The following is a 13,933-nucleotide window of genomic DNA, read 5'->3' as shown; positions in this document are numbered from 1 at the left end:
TCTCTCTCTCTCTCTCTCTCTCTCTCTCTCTCTCTCTCTCTCTCTCTGTGTCTCTCTCTCTCTCTCTGTCTCTGTCTCTGTCTCTCTGTCTGTCTCTCTCTCTCTATTTGTATTTTGACATTTCTTACCTACTCCTAAGAAAAAGAGAAGCAAAGAGTAAAGGCTCAAAATTCACTTTACCCTTTTGTCAAAAACTATTTTTTCATCATTATATTTTAATTGCATTTCTAGAAAATCAATCAATAGATAGCTATTAAGTTATATGCTATGTACTGTTAGATTTTTCTTATGTTTTTATCTTCCCCATTGCCTAACAAAGTATTATGCAGGCAGTACACACATAGCACATATATGTTTATTTGAATTGCCATTTGATTGTCTATATGAGGTTACTAGAGCAAAAAAGGATACTAGAGCTCTGAATGACCCTCCTTACTGAACAATAAAACGATCGTTCATTGAGTACTAGAAGCCAGATATTTTTAGTAAACTGCTTTTTCCCTAATTCATTCATCCATTTTTGATGAAGCTCAGCTCAAAATCATATAGTTAATAAGAATTAGTTAACTAGTTAAATAAAATTACTTAAAATAGCACATTTTTAGGGAAAGAAGTAAGATTAGTCACCCATAAAAGTCCTGCCCTAATGACCTTTTCGTTCTACCTCCAGTCTGACACTGTAGGTAGCTGAATGAGCAGGAAGATTCTTTAGGACATCAACTACATCACCTGTTGGCCACACTATATTTCTTTCTTTATTTTCTTTTTTTAAAAATTAAATTTTATGTTTATTTTTAGTTTACATCATTCATTTCAACAAGATTTTGAGTTACAAATTTTCTCCCAGTCTTTCCCCTACCCACCACCCCAAAACAGCGATCCCACTGTATACCCCCTCCTCCAATCTTCTCCCTTCTATATCCTCCCTCATTCCCCCTCCAACTTTCCGGTAGGGCAAGATGTATCTCTGTACCCCAGAGCCTGTATATTTTATTTCCCAGTTTCATGTAAAAATTATATATATTTAAACATTTGGTTTTAAGACTTTGGTTCCAGATTCTTTCCCTTCCTCTGTCATCACCCACCCTTACTGGGAAGACAAGCAATTCAATATAGGTTGTACAGGTGTAGCTTTGCAAAACATTTCCATAATGGATATATTGTAAAAGATTGACTATATTACCCTACATCCTATCGCTCCCCTACACTTGTTCTATTCTCTACTTTAACCTTGTCCCTTTTCAAAAGTGCGTGCTTCCAACACAAATGAATAAAAAAAATAGACGACAATGTGAAATATCTCATTGGAAAAAAACACTGACCTGAAAAATAGGTCCAGGAGAGATAATTTAACAATTATTGGACTGCATGAAAGCCATGATAATAATAAAAAAAGCCTAGACATCATCTTTCAAGAAATTATCAAGGAAAAATGCCCTGATATTCTAAAACCACAGGGCAAAATAGAAATTGAAAGAATTCACTGATTGCCTGTTGAAAAAGAAAACTACGAATATTATAGCCAAATTCCAGAATTCCCAGGTAAAGAAGAGTGTATTACAATCAGTCATGAAGAAACAATTTGAGTATTGTTAAAAAACAATAAGGATAACACAAGATCTAGCAGCTTCTACATTATGGAATAAAGGGCTTGGAATATGATATTCTGGAGGTCAAAGGAGCTAGGATTAAAACCAAGAATCAAATACCCAGAAAGACCGAGTATAATGTTTCAGGGAAAAAATATGATCATTCAGTGAAATAGAGGACTTTCAAGCATTCTTGATGAAAAAATCAGAGCTGAACAGAGAATTTTGTTTTCAAATACAAGAAACAAGAGAAGTACAAAAAGGTAAGCAGTTAAGAGAAGTCAAAATGAACTTATTAAAGTTGAACTATATTCCTACATGGAAAGGCAATATTTGAAACTCATGAGACTTGTTGCAGTATGAGAAAAGTTGAACGGATTATACATACATATGTATATATGTATACATTCATATATATATGTATGTATACCTTCTTATATGTATATACAGATGGGTATATGTGTGTATATGTGTGCTTGTGTGTATATATATATATATATATGTACATGAATATATCAACAGAGGGTGCAGGGTGAGTTCAATGTGAAGGAATGATATAAAAAAATAAAATAAGAGGTAAGAGGAATATATTGTGAGAAGGAGAGGGGAGAGATAGAATTGGGTGGATTATATCAAATAAAGGAGGCAGGAAGAGGCTGTTAAAATGGAGGGGAAGAGCAGGAAGGTAAAAGGGAACGAGTCAACCTTACTTACAATAGATTTGGCTTAAGGAGGGAATAACATGCACACACAATTGGGTATCTTACCCTACAGGAAAGTAGGAGGGAAGGGGATAAGAGGGCAGATGATAGAAGGGAGGGAAAATTGAGGTAGAGGGTAGTTAGAAGCAAACACTTTTGAAAAGGGATAGGGTCAAGGAGAAAACAGAATAAATGGTAGGCATTATAGGATGGAGAGAAATATAGTTAGTCTTTTACAATATGACTACTATGGAAATGTTTTGCATTACTACACATGTAAAACCTATATTCAATTGATTCTCTTCTCAGTGGGGGTGGGTGAGGATGGGGAAAGGAAGAGAATCTGGAACTCAAAGTTTCAAAAACAAATGTTAAAAAATATATTTTTACATGCAACTGGGAAATAAGATATACAGGCAATGTGGTATAGAAATAGATCTTTCCCTACAAGAAAGTAAGGGGGGGAATTGGGCAGATAGAAGGGAGGGTAGATTGGGGGAAAGGGTTTTCAGTATGCTTGCCATCTTGGGGTGGGGGGGGGTGCGGGAGAGATGGGAAGAAAATCTGTAGCTCAAAATCTTTGGGAAATGAATACTGAAAACTAAAATTAATTTAAAAAAAGAAAAAGGAAAAAAGTATTAGTGCCTTCCTCCCAGAGTTGTTGTGAGGATAACACGAGATATTTGTAAAAAAAAAAAAAAAGTACTTAGCACAGTGCCTGGCATAGAGAAGGTGCCATATAAAGGTTTATTCCTCTTGCCCCTCCTAAGTGGTAAAACTATAATGAGCTATTTCAGAGGGATGACCAATGGGGGGAAAAATATTGTATCTATAATGAAAGTACCTGGGACCTGGGTATGAACTGTAACATGTTACCTGCATACAATTAGGCAAGTCTCTTTTCTCAATCTCAGAACTCTTAGGTATAAATTGAATTAAATCATATGTAAGGTATCTTTAAGATCTAAATATGTGATATTAAATGGAAGAATTATTAATTAGTATTCATATACATATGTATCCATATATGTGTGTTAAAATTATTTTTCATTATGGCAACCTGACATAGCATTGTAAATGTAATGACATTTGCATAAACTGTCTAAATGGAGGCTGCCTATAATTTGTAGATGTTAACTTGGCTGCAGTCATATCTAGAGGCAGGAAGATTACAAAAATGGCAACTGAATCCCCAGAAGTCCTCCCATTAGGATTTTAAGAAAATGACACATTATTCTCATGATTCTTTAGCAGGGAATTATCAGCTTCAGTTAATCCAGGCTTGTTTCCAGAAATGTAAAATACCTATTCTTTAGTGACACTCACAATTGAATTCCATTTTGGGTAAGCTTACCCTGGTGGACTCATAAGCATTTTATTGGGGATATTTTGCTTTCTTATACTGCTCTAGATCTTTTCAAAGTCTATCACTGAGCACAACTCTTTCTGAAATCAGCAGAAGCTCCTTGTTCAAATCACCAACATGAAGCTACAGCACAGGCTGGAGAAAGTGACCCCTGAGATAGTGGTGCTCTTAAAATAGAAAAATTATCTTGGCTATTGCAGAACTCATTGCAACACATTTCCTATTTCAAGGACAGTAAAGCTATTTTAAAAAGTTTCCACCACAATCCTTCCTTCCAATATTTCCCTGGCTGTGTTAGAGCTCTTCAGAGTCCTATAGTGAAAGAATTTAGCCCTAGTAACAGAAGTAATGGAAAGGCCCAAGAAAATTACCTAGAATGGATTTGAGTTTTGTTTCTAGCTCTAAAGGAGGTGAAATGTTTATATATTTGAAAAGTATCACACAAAAGAGGAATTATGCTGGCTTATAAAGAAGTAAGCAAAATTAAAGAATTTTTTAAAAAGTTAAAATAAGAAGAAAAATTAAAGGATGTTTTTATGCTCTGTCTAAATCATCGTCACTGCCACAACTCTACTCATGTACTATATACAAATGTGCTTATGAATTGAACACATTAATAATTACATATCTGCATATTATAAATATGATTTTTATTATTTAAATAGCATGTAAATATGCTTTATCCAAGTAAATATGTACATACGTATACACATATCATATAGAAAATCAGAGACAGAGAGACAACTATTGCAAAAAGTTTTAATTTCCTTATGATTTTTGGTATTTAAGAAAATTAAACCATGAACATTTTCATAAATATCCCAGTCCTTATGAAATGTTACAGTAAAGTGGCTGTCCTTCATTACATTCATTTTGTCACAGAACATTGCAAGCAACTTGAACTACTGTAACAGATGTTACGTGAAGCCACAGTATTTTTCTATAATTGTACATGGAAAATAATAAATTTTCTATGTATTTATATGAAAAAGAAATCATCTTTGAAGGGTTGCTTCCACAACAAGAGAAACAAAAATTGAATGACAGTAAGACATATATTAATAATAAACTTAATTTTTAGAAAGAATTTATAAACTTGATTTTTAAATTTTTAAGATTTTAATACATTTTCAGTCATACATAAAAAATAATTTTTAAAATTAATTTCTTAAAATTTTTAACTCCTAATTCTCTTGCTTGCTTCTCATACTCCCCTGTCCTTGGGGAAGGAAGCCATTTGATATACATGCGCTGTCATACTAAACACATTTCTTTTTTTTAACTTTAATTTATTAATTTGTTTATTTCCTTTTAGTTTACAGGATTCAATTCCACAATTCCTTGAATTTCACATTTTGTCCCCCTCCCTGCCCTCCCCCCCCATGGCGGCTTATTATCAAGTATAGGATCTGTAAATACTTTCACATTATACAATGGTCAGGTTATAAGGATGGATTGTACCAGCTGGAATGAAAAATGGTAAAGAGGACATAAAATCAAATAAGAGAATGAAAAAGATCAAGTATTTTGCTTCCACCTGGATATAAATTTAGTTCTTTCTAGTTCTTTCTCTGGATGCACGTTTTTCTCTCCATCATGCGTCTTTTGGGAATGACTTATATCCCTGTATTGTTGAGAAGAGTCCAGTCTATCAAAGTTGGTCATCACACATACGTTGTGTCTGTAATTGTGTACAAATTCCTCCTGGTTCTACTCTTCTCACTCAGCATCAGTTCTTTTAAGCCTCTCCAGGTAAATATGAAGACCGCCTGCTCCCCGTTTCTTATGGCGCAATAGTATTCCATAACATGCATATACCACAACTTGTTCAGCCATTCCCCAATTGATGGGCATCCCCTTAGTTTCCAATTCTTTGCCACAACAAAAAGAGCTGCTATAAACATTTTTGGACATATGGATCTTTCTCCCATTTCTATGATCTCTGTGGGATATAACCCTAGGAGTGGTATTGCTGGATCAAAGGGTATGAAAGTATTAATAGCCCTTTGGGCATAATCCCAGATTGCTCTCCAGAAAGGCTGGATCAGTTCACAACTCCACCAACAATGCATTAGTGTTCCAGTTTGCCCACATCCTCTCCAGCACTTGTCATTTTCCTGTTTTGTCATCTTAGCTAATCTGACTGGTGAGATGTGGTACCTCAGAGTTGTTTTGATTTGCATTTCTCTAATCAATAATGAATTAGAGCATTTCTTCATGTGCTTATAGATAGCTTTAATTTCTTTCTCCAACAACTGCCTGTTCATATCCTTTGACCATCTATCAATTGGGGAATGACTTGTATTCTTATACATTTGACTCAATTCTCTGTATATTTTAGAGATGAGTCCTTTGTCAGAGACATAGGTTGTAAAGTTTCTTTCCCAATTTCCCACCTCCCTCTTAATCTTGATTACATTGGCTTTATTTGTACAGAAACTTTTCAATTTCATGTAGTCAAAATTATCCATTTTACATTTTATAATGTTCTCTAATTCCTGTTTCGTCATAAAGTCATTCCCTCTCCACAAGTCTGATAGGTAAACTATTCCTTGTTTTAGCAGACTGCTTACAGTATCAACCTTTATACCTAGATCATGAACCCATTTAGACTTGATTTTGGTATATGGTGTTAGATAATGTTCTATGTCCAGTTTCTGCCATACTATATTCCAGTTTTCCCAGCAGTTTTTGTCAAATAGTGAGTTCTTATCCCAAAAACCAGGGTCTGGGGGTTTATCAAACAATACATTACTGTAGTCGTTGAGTTCTGAATCTTGTGTGCCTAATCTATTCCATTGATCCACTTCTCTATTTCTAAGCCAGTACCAGGTAGTTTTGATGACTGATGCTTTATATTACAGATTGAAATCTGGTAAAGCTAGTCCACCTTCCCTAGCATTTTTGTTTTCAATAATTCCCTTGATATTCTGGACCATTTATTCTTCCAGATGAATTTTGTTACTATTTTTTCTAACTCTATAAAGTAATTTTTTGGTAAATTAATTGGTATGGCACTAAATATATAATTTAATTTAGGTAAAATTGTCATTTTTATTATATTAGCTAGACACAGCCATGAGCAATTGATATTTTTTCCAATTAGTTAGATCTGACTTTATTTGTGTGAAAAGTGTTTTGTAGTTATGATCATACAGGTCCTGGGTTTGTTTTGGCAGGTAGATTCCCAAATATTTTATAATGTCTACAGTAACTTTAAATGGGATTTCTCTTTCTACTTTTGCTGTTGAATTTAATTGGAAATATATAGGAATGCCGAGGATTTATGTGGGTTTATTTTATATCCTGCAACTTTGCCAAATTTATTTATTGTCTCAAGCAGTTTTTTACTTGATTCTCTAGGATTCTCTAAGTATATCATCATATCATCTGCGAAGAGTGATAGCTTGGTCTCTTCTTTGCCTAATTTGATTCCTTTGATTTCTTTTTCTTCTCTAATTGCTACTGCTAACATTTCTAGTACCAGATTGAATAAGAGGGGTGATAGTGGACACCCTTGTTTCACCCCTGATCTTATGGGAAATGCTGCCAGCTTCTCCCCATTACATATAATACTTGCTGATGGCTTTAAATAGATGCTACCTATTATTTTAAGGAAGGCTCCATTTATTCTTATACTTTCTAATGTTTTTAATAGGAATGGATGTTGTATTTTGTCAAATGCCTTTTCTGCATCTATTGAGATGATCATGTGGTTTCTGCTAGTTTTATTGTTGATACGATCAATTATACTTATGGTTTTCCTAATATTAAACCATCTTTGCATTCCTGGAATAAATCCTACTTGATCAAAGTGTATTATTCTTCAGATAAGTTACTGTAGTCTTTTGGCTAGTATTTTATTTAGAATTTTTGCATCTATATTCATGAGGGAGATTGGTCTATACTTTTCTTTCTCTGTTTTATCTCTTCCTGATTTAGGTATCAGTACCATATTTGTGTCATAAAAAGAATTTGGTAGGACTCCTTCTTCACTAATTTTCCCAAATAGTTTGTAGACTATTGGAATCAATTGTTCTTTAAATGTTTGATAGAATTCACTAGTGAATCTATCTGGCCCTGGAGATTTTTTCCTAGGGAGGTGACTGATGGCTTGTTCAATTTCTTTTTCTGAGATGGGATTATTTAAGTAATTTACTTCCTCTTCAGTTAATCTGGGCAACTTGTATGTTTCTAAATACTCATCCATTTCCCTAAGATTGTCAAATTTATGTGCATACAATTGGGAAAAATAATTCCTAATTATTGTTTAGATTTCGTCTTCATTGGAGGTAGATTCACCCTTTTCATTTTTGATACTCATAATTTGGTTTTCATCTTTCTTTTTTTTATCATATTGACTAAGGGTCTATCAATTTTGTTGGTTTTTTCATAAAACGAGCTCTTGGTTTTATTTATTAGTTCAATAGTTTTCTTAATTTCTATTTTATTAATCTCTCCTTTAGTCTTCAATATTTCTAGTTTAGTATTTAATTGGGGATTTTAAATTTGTTCTTTTTCTAGGTTTTTTAATTGCATGCCCAATTCGTTGAGCTCCCTTTTCTCTAATTTAATCACGTATGTACCCAGGGATATAAAACTTCCCCTAAGAACTGCCTTTAATGCATCCCACAGATTTTGGTATGTTGTCTCATTATTATCATTCTCTTGAATGAAATTACTGATTGTTTCTATAATTTCTTGTTTGACCCACTCATTATTTAAGATTAAATTGTTTAATTTCCAGTTAGTTTTTAGTCTGTCTTTCCCTGGCCCTTTATTGCATATAATTTTTATTGCATCATGATCTGAGAATGATGCGTTTAATATTTCTGCCTTACTGCATAGAATTGTGAGGTTTTTATGCCCTAGAACATGGTCAATTTTTGAGTATGTGCCATGAACCACTGAGAAGAAAGTATATTCCTTTTTATCCCCATTCAGTTTTCTCCAGAGATCTATCATACCTATCCTCTCTAAAATCCCGTTCACCTCCTTAACTTCTTTCTTGTTTATTTTGAGGTTGGATTTATCAAGTTCAGATAGGGGGAGATTAAGGTCTCCCACTAGTATCGTTTTGCTATCTATTTCTTCCTCTAATTCCTTTAGCTTTACCTCTAGGAATTTGGAAGCTACACCACATGGTGCATATATGTTAAGTAGTGATATTGCTTCATTCTCGATGGTGCATTTTAACAGGATATAGTTTCCTTCCTTATCTCTTTTAATTAGGTCAATTTTTGCATTTGCTTTATCTGAGATAAGGATTGCTACCCCTGCTTTTTTTACTTTAGCTGAGGCATGATATATTTTACTCCAACCTTTTACCTTTACCTTGTGTGTATCCCTCTGTTTCAGATGTGTTTCTTGTAAACAGCATATTGTAGGATTATGATTTTTAATCCATTCTGCTATCTGTCTCCGTTTTATAGGAGAGTTCATTCCATTCACATTTACAGTTATGATTGCTATCTGTTTCTTTCCCCTTATCCTATTCTTAACCTGGTTATTGTTCATATTTTTCCTCCCTTCTCCCTTCCCCCCCTTAATAGTTTTCCCTTTGACCACCGCCTCCCTCAGTGTTCCCTTTTCGGCCCCCCTCCCTTTTCCTCCCCTTTTCCCCTTACTACTTCCCTTTCTACAAACCACTCCCACCCCCCTTTTGAAACCCTTTCCCCCTCCTACTATCTGTAGGATATTGTTATACTTAATGAGGTATGCTATTTTTTCTTCGCATCAAGAATGACAGGAACAGATCTCATGCGAAGCTCCTCTCCCTCCCCTCTTTCCCTATAAAATGATGTGTGTTCTCCTTGTTTACCTTTCTAAGTCACTGTTGCTTCTTGTAATTGGAGGTGGAATTTTCCATTGAGTTCTGGCTTTTTTATCAAGAAGGTCTGGAACTCTGTTATATCATTGAATGACCATCTCTTTGCCTGGAAGAATATGCTCAGTCTCGCTGGGTATGTGATCCTTGGTTGTAATCCAAGCTGTTTTGCCTTCCTGAAAATTGTATTCCACTGCCTCCAATCTTTCAGTGTGGAGGCTGACAAATCCTGTGCAATCCTCACTGTGGACCCTTGATATCTGAATTGTTTGTTTCTGGCCACTTGAAGTATTTTCTCTTTTATCTGGTAGTTCTGGAGTTTGGCCACAACATTTCGAGGATTTTTCAGTTTGGGATCTCTTACAGCAGGTGTCCGGTGGATTCTGTCGATTTCTATTTTCCCCTCAGGTTCAAGTATCTCAGGGCAGTTTTCCTTAATGAGCTCTTGGAGAACGCTGTCCAGGCTCATTTTTTCATCATAATTTTCTGGTAGGCCTATAATTCTCAGATTATCTCTCCTGGATCTGTTTTCCAGGTCAGTTATTTTTTCTTTGAGGTATTTTACCTCATTTTCTAATTTTTCATTTTTGTTGTTCTGCTTGGCTACTTCTTGGTTCCTCATAGAGTTATTTGTTTCCATTTGTTTAATTCTGGGTTTTAGCAAATCATTTTCCTTGGTTAATTTTTGAAGCTCCTTTTCCATATCATACACTTTTCTTTTTAGAGAGATGTTTTCCTCATTATAATGCTTTTCGAATTCTGCTATTTTTGTTTTGAGAGAATTATTCATTTTCTCTTCTATCTCTCTCATTTTGCTTTCAAAGTTCCTTTTGATCTAATCTTGGAGAGCTTTCTGTGCTTGGGATCCATTCCCTGTTGAAGTTTCAGCTGTGGGTGTGGAGTCCACATTGTCTCCCTCTGAGGTTGGTTCCTCCCTCTGAGGATAGTAGGACTCTAGAGTCTTTGTCTTTGTAGTCTGCTTTCTACCCATTTTGAGGCAGGGTCCTAACCACGCCCTTCCTCTAGTATCCCAAGACTTTACTGTAGAGGGTTTTGCCCCGGACAATAGTTACTATATTTTCAGGGTCAGAGGAGGGGTTTGGAGCAAGTGGGGTTCACTCTGTCATCCTCGTCTTTGGAGGTCCTGAAAGGGGCTTTATTAAAAAAGATTTTTGTGGTATGTTGTGGTAGTCCCAGGAGTGTTTGCTGTCCAGTATAGGTGCCCCTGTCTTTGCTTCTTACCTTGCTCTTTCCAGTCCCAGCCCTTTGGTGATAGGCCTGGTAGTGGACCTTGTGGTTGGTGGGAAGACTTGCCTTCAGAGTTGATCAGGCCCCTTCCTGGCCTGCGTCCGCCACCAAACCTTCCCGGCCTGCGACCGCCGCGCCACCACCGCCACGCCACCACCACGTCTTCCCGACTAAACACATTTCAATATTAGCCATGTTACAAAAGAAAACAGAGTAATAATAATAATAATGATAAAGTTTTAAAAATTATGCTTTCACTTGAATTCAGACTCTACCAGTTCTGTCTCTGGAGATGGATAGCAGTTTTCATCATAAGTGGTCCAGAATTGCCTTAGATTAATGTATTGCTGAAAATAACTAAGTTATTTACAGTTAATCATTGTACATTATTGCTCTGTGTAGAATTTTCTCTTGGTTCTGCTCACTATACTTTACATCAGTTCTTACATAATTTTCCCAAATTTTCTCAACCCGTCCTGCTCAATATTCCTTACTGCATAATAGTATTCTATCATAATTACATACCATAACTTGTTAAGCCAATACTCAACTAATGGGTATCCCCTCAATTTCCAATTCTTTGCCACAAAAAAAGATGTACTATAAATGTTTTTGGTACATATAGGTCTTTTTCCCTTTTAAAACAATCTCTTTGGGACAGAGACTTTGTAGTGTCATTGTCAGATCAAAGTATATGTATTGTTTTCTAGCCCTTTGGTCATAATTCCAAATTACTCTCCAGAATAGTTGGAATAGTTCATAACTTCACCAACAATGCATAAGGGTCCCAATTTTTCCACATTCCCTCCAACATTTGTCATTTGCATTTTCTTTCATATTTGCCAATATGATAGCTATGAGGCAGTACATTAGAACTGTTTGATTATCAATGATCTAATCAATAGTGATTTGGAGCATTTTTTCAATACTCTTGATAATTTGATTTCTTCTTTTGAAAATTGCCTGTTTGGGGCAGCTAGGCAGCTAGGTGGCACAGTGAATAGAGCACCGGCCCTGGAGTCAGGAGGACCTGGGTTCAGATTCAGCTTCAGACAATTAACACAAAAAACAGCCATGTGACCTTGGGCAAGTCACTTAACTCCGATTGACCTCCAAAAAAAAAAGCAAAAAAGAAAATTGCCTGTTCATATTGTTTAACTGTTATTTGGGGAATGACTCATATTCTTATAAATTTGACTCATTTATCTATACATTGAAAAATTAGGTCTTTATTAGAGAATCTTGCTGAAAATTTCCCCCCAGTTTTCTGCTTTTTCTTTTAATTTTTTCTTATTGGTTTAGTTGGGGTATTTTCTAAAATTTAATGCAATCACAATTATACATTTTATTTCCTTTAAAAGTCTCTGTTTCCTATTTGGTCATAAATTTTTCTTTATCCATATATGAAAGGGAGGATATTCCATGTTGCCTTAATTTGCATATGATATCACCCTTTTCATTTAAATAGTGTACCCCCTTTTTTCATTTTTCAAATGCTTTATTAACTTCTGATTTACATCATTCATTTTCGCCAGATTTTGAGTTACAAATTTTCTCCCCATTTTTCTCCTACCCACCACCCAAAAATAGCAATCCCACAGGATATCCCCTCCTCCAATCTGCTGTCTCCCCTATCTTCTCCCATACCCCCTTCGACTTTTCCAGTAGGGCATGGTGCATCTCTATGCCCCAGTGACTGTATATATTATTTCCCAATTGCATGTAAAATAATATTAATAATAGTGTATATATATACATATAATTTTAAACATTTTATTTTAAAACTTTGAATTCCATATTCATTCCCTTCCTCCCTTGTCACCCACCCTTACTGGGAAGATAAGCATTTCAGCATAGGTTGTACATGTGTAGCTAAAGCAAAACATTAACATAGTAGATATATTGTAAAAGACGGACTATATTTCCCTCCCTTCTATCCTACCTCCCATTTATTCTATTCTCTACTTTGATCCTGTCCTTTTTCAAAAGTGGGTGCTTCCAACTTCCCTCTCCTCCAGCCTGCACTCTGTTCCATCATCTCCACTCTGATCCCCTTCACCCCTACTCTCCTGTAGGGAGATACCCTATTAAGTGTGTATGTAATTCCCTCCCCGAGCCAAATTCAATAAGAATAAGGTTGATCCATTTCCTTTTGCCTTCCTATTCTTCCTCTCTATTATCATCATTTTCCCTTGCCTCTTCCATATGAGATAGTTTACCCCATTCTGTCTCTCCCCATCTCCTCTCATTATATTCCTTTCTCACCTCTTTATTTCACCTTTAAAGTATCATTACTTCCTATCAAATTTGTCCTGTGCCCTCTATCTATGTATACCTATAAACATATATACACACATTCACTTATGAATACATATGCCCATATACTCTCTGATATATACATATATATTTCTATTCCCTTTAACTATTTTCTTACTTGAGAAAATTTTCATCAGTTATAATTATCATTTTTCCATGTAGAAATGTTAATAGTTCAACCTTGATAAGTTCCTTATGGTTTCTTCTCCTTGTTTACCTTCTCATGCTTCTCTTGCTTCTTGTATCTGAATGTCAAATTTTCTTTTCAACTCTGGTTTTTTCAGCAAGAATGCTTGAAAGTCCTCTATTCCACTGAATAGCCATATTTTCCCCTGAAACATGATAATCAGTTTTGCTGGGTAGGTAATTCTTGGTTTTAATCCCAGTTCTTTTGCCCTCAGGAATATCATATTCCAGTCCCTTTGATCCCTAAGTGTAGAAGCTGCCGGATCCTGGGTCATCCTGATTGTGTTTCTACAACATTCAAATTGTTTCTTCCTGTCTTCTTGTAATATTCTCTGCTTGATCTGGGAATTCTGGAACTTGCCTATAATATTCCTAGGAGTTTTCTTTTTGCGATCGTTTTTCAGGAGGTGATTGGTGGATTCTTTCAACCTCTATTTTGCCTTATGGTTCTAAAACATCAGGGCAATTTTCCTTGAGAATTTCTTGGAAGATGATTTCTACATTCTTTTTTTGATCATGGCTTTCAGGTAGTCCAATAATTTTAAAATTATCTCTCCTGGATCTATTTTCCAGGTGAGTGTTTTTTCCAATGAGATATTTTACATTGCCTTCTATTTTTTCATTTTTTTGGATCTGCTTAACAGCATCTTGACTTCTCCTCAAGTCACTAGCTTTCCTTTGGTCCATTCTAAATTTGAGG

The sequence above is a fragment of the Petaurus breviceps genome, unplaced genomic scaffold (genome assembly GCF_028583685.1).
Source record: "Petaurus breviceps papuanus isolate PSGF00001 unplaced genomic scaffold, PetGlider_PUasm1.0 38, whole genome shotgun sequence".
NCBI lineage: Eukaryota > Metazoa > Chordata > Mammalia > Diprotodontia > Petauridae > Petaurus > Petaurus breviceps.
This window is presented reverse-complemented; position numbering follows the sequence as displayed.